Genomic DNA, 9,477 nt, shown 5'->3' with positions numbered 1-9,477 from the left:
TGATCATGGAATGCTCTATAGCTTATGGCTGTGAAAAGAACTCCGAGTTGGGACTGAGGAAGAAAGAAGAAGTGAGAGAAGCAGTGGAAAAGTAGGCTGAATATGCTACTCACTCTGTCACTTTCTATGGAATAGCTTTGAAAAGTCATTTTGACTATTTTGATCTGCAAGTTTAAATTTTTCCCATAGGAAAAGATGAATACCCTTTTAATGTGTCTTTTACAAAAGGAGTCCTTATATTACCTTATATGAAGTCTATAAAGAATGTTCCCTAAGAGTCTTATGAAAGCATGCAGATTTTTTAAGGATGCTGACAAGGAGAACATGACACAGTTGTCAAGAGGCAAAAGAACTGTAGAACTGATCCAACCTTTATTTCTTCTTTCAGTAAAATGATACCTTCCTTGGCTTATTAAGAGTTAGTATTTTTTTTACTTTCTAAAAACAGATAATTTTGCTTTGGTCAGTTTTTTTGCTAGTAAACAAAAGAAAATGTGTCTTTGTTGCAGATAGACTCTTGAAGGACACTAATTGCGCCTGCTAAAACTGGCCTGGAAATCATCCCACTGCTGACTATGCATCTTGTACTGTGGTCTATTTTAGTTAATATAGTTCTTCCTCATGCAGCCAAACAACAGTAGCTGGAATACTAACAAAAACAAAACAAAACAAAACAAAAACAAACAAACAAAAAACACCAGAAAGTCAGAAAGTTCAAGATAAACTGACATATAGGGAACAAGCCATCAGATTTTCCTGTGTTATTTACATCTCTAATCTTGTTTTATTGAACTTCCACGTAGTAAAAGAGAAAGTTCCTTTCTGAAAAATCTGCGACCAGAAGATAGATGTACTTTTTACCAACATTTTGTCCAAAGTTTTATCATTTACAACTTGTCTGTGCTAGCTGTCAGGGATGCTAACTTGCTATGTTGAAGCATGCAAGCATTCTAATCATGCATGTACTAAAAGCGTATTTGATAGATATTCTGTATTAGTGTTTGTAAGTTACAAGGAAAAACCTTCCTAACAAGCACAGGCATATATTTTTAAATACTGAGAAACTCACAGCTGGCTTTGGCAAGATATACAGAATTTAAGTTACAAATAACATTTAAAGATGACATTCAAGTTTATCCTGTTTATAATTGTGTTGTAGATTGATATGGCTGTAACCACGTGCACTCTCAGCGCACTCAGTCACCAATTTCCTGAATGATCAAAGAACCTCCCTGGCCAGTTTCTGCTCAGGTGAATCCATGGATTGATTGAGAGAGATTTATTTCCCACTTTCACAGTAAAACATTTCAATAAATGCTGCAATAGCTCTCTACATTAGAAATTCAGTGAGCTCAGGAGATAACCCCTGTTACGCACTCTCAATTCATAGGGACTATGTGTGCACTTCAATGTACTGATTAATATCTGGGATGGAGAATCCAGCTGATTCACAGTCTCTGGGGCAATTATTCCCGTACAATTGACTTTGCATACAATAATTTCAGACAGGCACTAGAAATAATTCCTGCAGATGCAGAAGTATCCATCTAGGGCAATTTTTGGAACATATTTAAGGTATATGGTCTTTTGTATGCAGTTCAAGATAACAAATAGCAATGCATACTATGTGTACTATGCGTATGCTGGAATTGTCTAGTAGGACTGCAGGATTCAGAAATGGGTAAGAGATGTGATTTAGGGAGTCCATAAGAAGACATCAGCACAAGGTCCCCTGCAATGGACTCAAATGCCACCATCCAGACAGGGAGAGATCATCTCCTCATGTTTGAAAGCTCTAATTCCCTATTTGAGCACTACCTTATTCAAGAGATTCTAATGATAAAGGTTTCTTAAATACTGTGAATCTGTACCATGTGTTTTTTAAGTTAGCAGTAAGGACAGTCTGCTCCCTGAGAGAAGGTAAGAATGGAGCTGAGGCTGACAGAAAGATGGGAAGAGGTAGGGACCTCTCCAAAACGAGCCCAATCCCATGGTATCTCATGGGTGAGGCAAGAAGAGCACGTTGGTGCTGGTTCAGATGGGAGTCCAGATTCTCAGGCAAGTCCTTAGCAACTAGTTGTTTGCCTGTGTTTAAACATTCTCACCTTAAAGGAAAAGCAGTAAAGTCCCTGCTACAGAGATCGAAAAGAATTCCTTGCACAGCCAGTCACTTGGCTAAGTGAGTGATTAATTTCACAAACTGAGAATGTCTACATACAGTATAATTCCTGCTCACCTGGTTCTCTTTTCAAATTGTATTATGCAAAAGTTTTTTGAAATATGTAGCTACATTCCTAGTGCAAGATGAGTGGCAAAATAAGTGGTATAAAAATGCTTTTAAGACATAATAGAAAAAAGATAGAGTATTACTGAAACAAATGTTGATATTGTACAGTAATGCATCCATAAGAATCTTTTTCACATTTTACTAAGCTGCCTGCTAGCTCTTTAAAACTTGCAAAATCAACTGATTCTACCTTATCATAGCCATTTGGCAATTGGCTCCAAGGCTACTTCTCCAAACGGCAAATACCAATAATTACTTGGAATTCATTCCTTCCCTCCTCTAGTAGCAGAAATAACATTCTCTACACATATTTTTTTTTTTTTTATAATAGTTTTGTGTATTTTACACAATGGTTTATAACTCGTTTATTTGGCATATCTTTTTGCACACTACTACAGGCAGATTAATTTTATTCATAAAAGAAATCAAATTAAACAGATACAGAAATGAAACCAGATAAAACTTTCTGATAGCAAGAATCTTTGTGTCATGCTTTTCCTGTATTTTCTCCTCAGCTGAAAGAGTATCACCAAGAACTACTTAGAATTAATTACTAAGCACTCCACCTTCCTCAGGTCTATTCAAAATGCATTTCTTACTGAAAAAGAACCTTATCAGTTTCCCCTGCTGTATGGGAACTGCTGAATCATGGCCTGAACCTCCGATTAATCACCTGAGGTGAGCAATGAGTCAGCCATGGGAGCACAGGTGAAGGCAATTCACCTGTGCTACAGGAAGGGGTGGAGCCTGGCTCCACCTCTCTTAGACCTATTGAAAAGCTGGCTACCAGTGGGGAAGGCTCTCTTCTGAAGATCCACTCTGCTGGAGTTTCATAAGTGAGCCTAGTACATAAGTAAGCTTTCTATCTATTCTCTTTTTGTTGTTATAATCTGCTTTGCCAAACTCTTCTTGTTTATTTTGTAATTATGATATCTTAATATTCATTGATTATATACCTGCTATGACCAATATATTATCATCTTATTTATACCTCTTTACACATTTCTTCAAAAGGTACTATCTACAGACCAAATTTTGCAGCATTTCTTTTCTGGATACTCTAGACTTCTCTGATAATTTTAGCTAAGAAAGACTTGCAGCTTAAAGGGAAGGTGACCTTAGACACTTATTGCTATTAACTGTCTTGAATACCTTTTAGATGTTTCTGCAGTCTGACCTAAAATACTGCATATTCCACTGGGTCTATTTACTTCAAGTTTAAATTACTTTTCAATTTGTGTTTCTCATGTCATATTTTCTACCAATAACTTTACTTGGCATCTTATTGTAACATAAAGCCAGGAGAAAGCAATTTACAAAATTAAGAATTGCACTGCCCTTTATGCTCTTCCCTATGTATTTCCACTCTAGCGTCCTCTTCATCGCTCTTCGGAAGGTGTGACACTCTTGGGCATTCAACAAGCCTATTTGAGAGCTCACACAGCAGATGGTAAAACGTTGCTGTTTGGTATTTAGCGTTCTTCGAGGATAACCGAAGGTGATACTATTGTGTCAGCATACATTATGTCTAAGATACCAGATGCAATGTGAATTGCAAATGGCAATTATAAAAACTGAAATACAATACTCAAAAATTGTATCTACTCAGTACTTCATTGTACTTTAGTTTCACTTCAGACCTAGATTTACTGAGGGACTGGGTATCAGTTCTGGAATACTTGAAGCAGTTGTATGTTACTTCCAGAACTTTGTGCAACTCAAGAGTAGCATTTTAACATCACTGTGAATAAGGATTTACAAAGCATAATAGCTAATATGTAACATGAATATATCCAACAGAAAAACAAGCAAACACATTAAAAACTGTCTTCAGTAACATAAGAGATAGTGATAAAAATTTACTTTTTCATCCTTCCTTTCTATGAAATATCTTTCTCCTCTAAGTATATGTCAGACTATTAAGTTTGTTAGAGGAAAACATCAAAATTGAACTCATTGGATATCAGAAAGATGCATTTCTATTTGAAAACTTTTTATTACAAGCATGTATTGCCATCATGCTCTCCAGCAATAACAGTTCAATTAACAGGAGAAGAGATGTTTTTTCATCTACTTTACTGCCTGTGGTTAAGACCTAGATACTACAAGGAAATTCATAGGCACATTTCCTTCCATATAAATCCCATTTAGCTATGTTGAGTCATGTTTTTAGAGATAGCTAAATAATTACATATCTATGTGATTGGGTTAAGAAACAGCAAGTTTCTTAGATACTAAGGAAACAGTCTATTTTCTTCAAGAAGGATTTATGATCTAATTTTCTGTTACATCTTTTCCTCTATTTGTTAAGATATCCTTCTGGCTTATTCAGTGTTTTAGCTTATTTAACATTAAGTTTTTCTTCTACCCTTCACTAGCCTTAAGTGATGGCAACATAAGGCTTTATAGAGATCCTTGATATAGGTTCATTGTTAGAATACAGTTGAAGCATCTAAAGGAGAGTGATGAAGATGATGAAAGGCCTAGAAGACAACTAAGGCCCCAGGTTTGCTCAGCCCAGAGCAGAGGAGCTGAGGAGAAGCCTCATGGTGGCTGCAGCTCTTCACAGGGAGCAGAGGGGCAGTGCTGAGCTCTGCTCTCTGTGACAGCCACAGGGCCCGAGGGAATAGCATGGAACTGCGGATTAGAGGTAAGGAGAATTTTCTTCACCAGAGAGTAGTAGATATAGAACAGGATGATTAAGTTAGTGGGCACAGCTCCAAGCTGCTAAAGTTTAAGTAGTATTTGGGTGCTTATAATATAATGGAAAGCACAACAATAACAGCAGGGCAGCAAGATCCCAGGCTGTAGCAAGGAAGGATTTGCTCAAAGATAACAGCCACAGAGACAGAGAGAAAAAAACGAACAACAAAAAACACCACCAGGAAAGGAACTGCTTACCTTCAGAAGGCCTCAGGCATGCAGAGATCTCCACAGAAATACTTCTGCTTTCCCTGCCAATCCTTAAATGAGGTCTGGGAAGGTTCCACCCCTTCCAGTCCCTTAGGCATGTTGCATGCAACTGAGCTTCCCTGGGTTGGCCTGGCCTGGCCTTGCCTTCCCACCAGGTGCTCAATCACCAGGTCAAACTGTGATTTTTGTATTTTACAGCAGGTGCCTTCATGCATATGGTTTGAATGTTGGGTGGTCCTATGTGGAGCCAGCAGTTGGACTCAATGATCCTTGGGTTGCTTCCAGGTCAGGATATTCTATTATTCTGTACAATAAATGAATGATAGATGCTTACTTTGTAAACAAATTAAAAAGTAATATGTTTTAAAAAAGGGAAATGGGTTACACAGGTGATCTGAAAAATATATCGTTTTTGAACACTGGAAAAGCAGAAATATTCAAGCTTTGTTTTTTAAGTACCAAGGGAAGAAATTATATTTTGAATCTGATAACAGAACTTTCTAGAACAAAGGAATATGATGGAACATAGGGCACAGTAACACGATAGTTGTGGGAAGTATTATTTTGACAATATTGGAAACTTGTTATCATTTAAATTCTGCAGGTTCTTTTGGAAGAAGTTATATTTTGAAGTAGGAAAAAAATATATATATAAATCTTTAAATAATATTCAGTCAGGTGATTCTGATAGTAACTATGACACCATAAAGCTGTTTATAATAGATTAAATTTCTATGTATTCAGCAGAAGAATCAGTGATCTGAATTCTATTCTTGGATTTTATTATTTTTGTATAGTATAATAAGTGGTAGCCTTTTCTTTCACCTTAACTGATGTTTATCTTAACATCCAAGTTAGCCAAATATGAAGTTGCAAAAAGAGTATAGGAAAAGGATAGAGGTGTTTGAAGGCAATTGCACAAAACTAAATGAGAGCATTCCATTGGAAAGAGTGGACTAATAACTTTTTTGTGTTAATGAAACCATTGCAAAATATAGCTGTTGAGAAATATAATCTAATTAAAAGTTTTTTTGACTAGAAATCAGTATTGCACCTGTGTATAACTACAATGCAGTCTCATAGGCAAGATGGCTATTTAATGTAGTTGTACATTGGATGATCAAATTTAACGTTCATCTAAGATGGAGAGAGTGGGATTAAGAAGGATTAAGAGAAATACACTCTTAGTTCTGTTAGCAGCAAGCTCTATGCTGTTTCAGTGTTTAATGTGAATATTTACGTTCCTTTAAATTTGAATATGAGCAACTATTTTAATGTTCCTCATAAAATATTTTGTTGTGATAGAAATGCTTGGAATAGCTCTCAGAATCTCAGTGATCTCTTGTGGTATTTTTTTTTTCCAGTAAAATTGGAGAACAAAGTCACAGCTTTATGTTGTTTACCTGATTAATTCTAAGTTAATCAGATGCAGCAAAAGTTTCTCTGTTGCTATGGAAAGCACCACTAATTGTTGTAGAATGGTTGTAAAACTCTGGAATGGTCTTCCTTGACACATTACACATTTCTTAGGGACATGGGATATGTCCAGGGCTTGACAAGTGTTCTCATTAAACTTAAGTCAACATAAAACAAGTTACTGAATTTTGCATCAAAGAATGATTATTCAAACCTGTATTAAGTTCATATTAATGAGCTGAAATCTACATTTAAAATGCAATCTCCTTAATAAGGATGAAGGTTATTTAAAAAGAAACTTTTCTAAACACTGTGTTAGAGTCAGCATTGGAGTTAGCTTCTAAAAGAAATCCCCTGAGAAGTGATTTGTGTTTAATAACCTGCTTACATAATTTGTGTTTACTGTCAGGTTCTAATAGAATCGTACTTAACTTTTCTTAAATTAGTTTCTTCATTTAGACTCCATCAGCCTCCTCCATCATCCCCAAAGAATTCTGAATCATTTAATTAATCCTATCAGGTTTACTTAATTCTATCATCAGCACAGATGCCTGAAACAATTTGTTTTTAACCTCCAGTTATGTGACCAAGCTATCCCACTGTAATTCTGCTGCTGAAGAAAGATGGAGTCAAAGCACTGCTATACTGTTCCTGGAGAGACTCTATTTGGATGGAAAGAGATAAATAGGATGCCTTTCCATTCATGTTGTGTAAATGTAACCTGGGAAAGAGTTGAAGCATCTGTGGACAGTTGGCTGGGGCCTGTGGGCCACCTGTATCTGACCCACTTATCTTTGTGATTAGTCAAATTAACAATAACAAAAGTTTTCAAAATGTTAGGAGCCTATGCTCCAAGAATTTAACCTTGCAGAGTAACTATGTGTACTCCTTCAGATGCAAGAGTAATTTTTATGAATGTTAAAAAATTTATGCGCTTTTCTCTATATAGTAGTTCTAATCTTGATGACTTTTTGTTAAAATACAAATTATTATTCCAATTAGTCTGGAGTGATCAGTTCTATTAATTTAATAGTTCTAAAGGAAGGTGGTGATAGTTGTTATTTAAGATATAGAAATTAAACAAGTTATTATTTTAAACAGTTAAGCAAAAAGAATGCCACTGCCTTAAATTTCAGTATGCCTTCAATATCTCTGCCCCAGTTACTTCAAATGACACAGTTAGCATGTTACCCTCACAGGAATGGCTCTTATTTATACAAGTTTTTCTGTAATTTAACCTAGGTACAACTATTTTGACACACTGAGGGACAAACTTCAGAGCCCAAAAATATTTTTGCAGTAAGACACCTGTCACATAATATTTAAAAGAATTGCATGTGTTTGCAGGAGAGTAAAATGCTTGCATATTTTTTGGAATTATTTCATGCATTTGAATGCCTAAATGCTCCTTATATTTTGCCTGCTATTTTGATCTTTACTCTTTATTGTATTTATGGACAATTTCTAAATGATAGGATTTAAAGGGAGACTCTCTGAATCAAGAAATAAGTTTTATTACTTTGTTGTAAATAAGTTGTCCAAAAGTCGAAGTATTTAGTCTGAGCTGGCAAAATGCCTACAGTGAATGATGAAAAATCACTACTTATAAATGCATGAAATACAATGCTGTGTAGAAACCTTTTTGATATTCTAGATCACTTACATATGTAGTGGTTGCAGCTACAAAACAAAAAGAAGTTTTCTACAGGTCTTGAAACAGGACAGGTGACACACAGCCCAGTTTAAAATGATATTCAAGATGTAGCCATGTTGGAGGATACAGCAGCAGTATTGCATTATTTATTTAGTATATGTTAACATTTCCTCCAATTGGTATAAAAACCCTTCCCTAGAGTCTTCACTAAATGGATAACACAGAACATTACAAGGGTGAGCAATGTACATCTTAGAGTGTATTAATATATCAAGCAGAAGTGATTATGCATATGAAGTCCATGTAGTATAAAAACAAGCAAACAAGGAACTGGCTGCTGAGTCAAAAACATCACAGTAAACAGGAGCTATTGATTCAGCAGGGTTTCTACACTGCCAAAAATTGATGGCTTCACTAGAGTGCAAAAATATGAAACAGACATTATTGAATAAAAAGCTGTGAAATTTAATTACTCAAATGCAGACAAGAGAAGTCTAGCCTATTATGAGATGTAGATTAGTTTTAAATATTTTGACATTTGAAATCAGTTTCCAGTAGAATCAACTAATACTTTTTATAATGCTTTAAAGCAGTAGGTTGTTAGATAATAGTGAAGCTGTGTCTTTTTTATATTTGTGTTCAAGCATAGCATTCTGCTTTTATGATAGTTATTTGAGAGTTAAACTGGAAATTAAGGGGGAGGACGACTTTTAGCTCACTCTTGAGTCCCTTGAGTTAATGAACTTATTTACCATGAAAGTGACAATGCACTGGAACAAGCTGCCCAGAGATAATGTGAAGTCTCCTTCTCTGAAGATACTCAAGACCTGTTTGGACACCTTCCTGCGTGATCTACTGTAGAGAAACAGTTTTGAAAGGGAGGTTGGGTTCTGTGATCTCCAGAGTTCCCTTCCAACCCCTGCAATTCTGTGTGATTTTGTGAGTTAACACTGTGTCTGGGTAAATCATGCATATAGAGTTGTTTTCCTGAACTGTCACATAGAAAGTTGTAATTTAAATAATGTTACATAAATGTAATTACCGTAAATGTTTGGTCAGAATAAAATATCTATGATTTCCAGTATGGTTAGACATTATTCAATATTTAATCTACCTGATTTCTGAGAAAGAGGCTGGAGGAGTCAAACAATTGAGTAACAGTACAGAAGATATTTAAAGGTGTAAGACAGACAGATATAAATAGGAT

The 9,477-nt window shown here is 35.6% G+C and overlaps 1 long non-coding RNA gene across 4 annotated transcripts; it reads left to right on the top strand.

Annotated features, from left to right (window-relative positions):
* The first annotated feature begins 3,078 nt into the window (after positions 1 to 3,078).
* On the top strand, positions 3,079 to 8,748 carry LOC109366632. 4 transcript variants are annotated; one of them, XR_002113056.1, is made up of 5 exons: positions 3,079 to 3,140; positions 3,659 to 3,785; positions 4,666 to 4,937; positions 5,399 to 5,485; positions 7,195 to 8,748. It is a non-coding gene; the product is annotated as an uncharacterized LOC109366632 (long non-coding RNA). The 4 variants fall into 4 exon arrangements; XR_002113060.1 differs by lacking the exon at positions 4,666 to 4,937 and having other exon boundaries at positions 5,402 to 5,485; XR_002113058.1 differs by lacking the exon at positions 4,666 to 4,937.
* Positions 8,749 to 9,477: the final 729 nt, after the last annotated feature.

Source organism: Meleagris gallopavo, chromosome 3 (assembly GCF_000146605.3).
Source record: "Meleagris gallopavo isolate NT-WF06-2002-E0010 breed Aviagen turkey brand Nicholas breeding stock chromosome 3, Turkey_5.1, whole genome shotgun sequence".
Lineage (NCBI taxonomy): Eukaryota > Metazoa > Chordata > Aves > Galliformes > Phasianidae > Meleagris > Meleagris gallopavo.
Note: the sequence above shows the minus strand (reverse complement) of the source record. Positions and strands in the feature narration are given on the sequence as shown.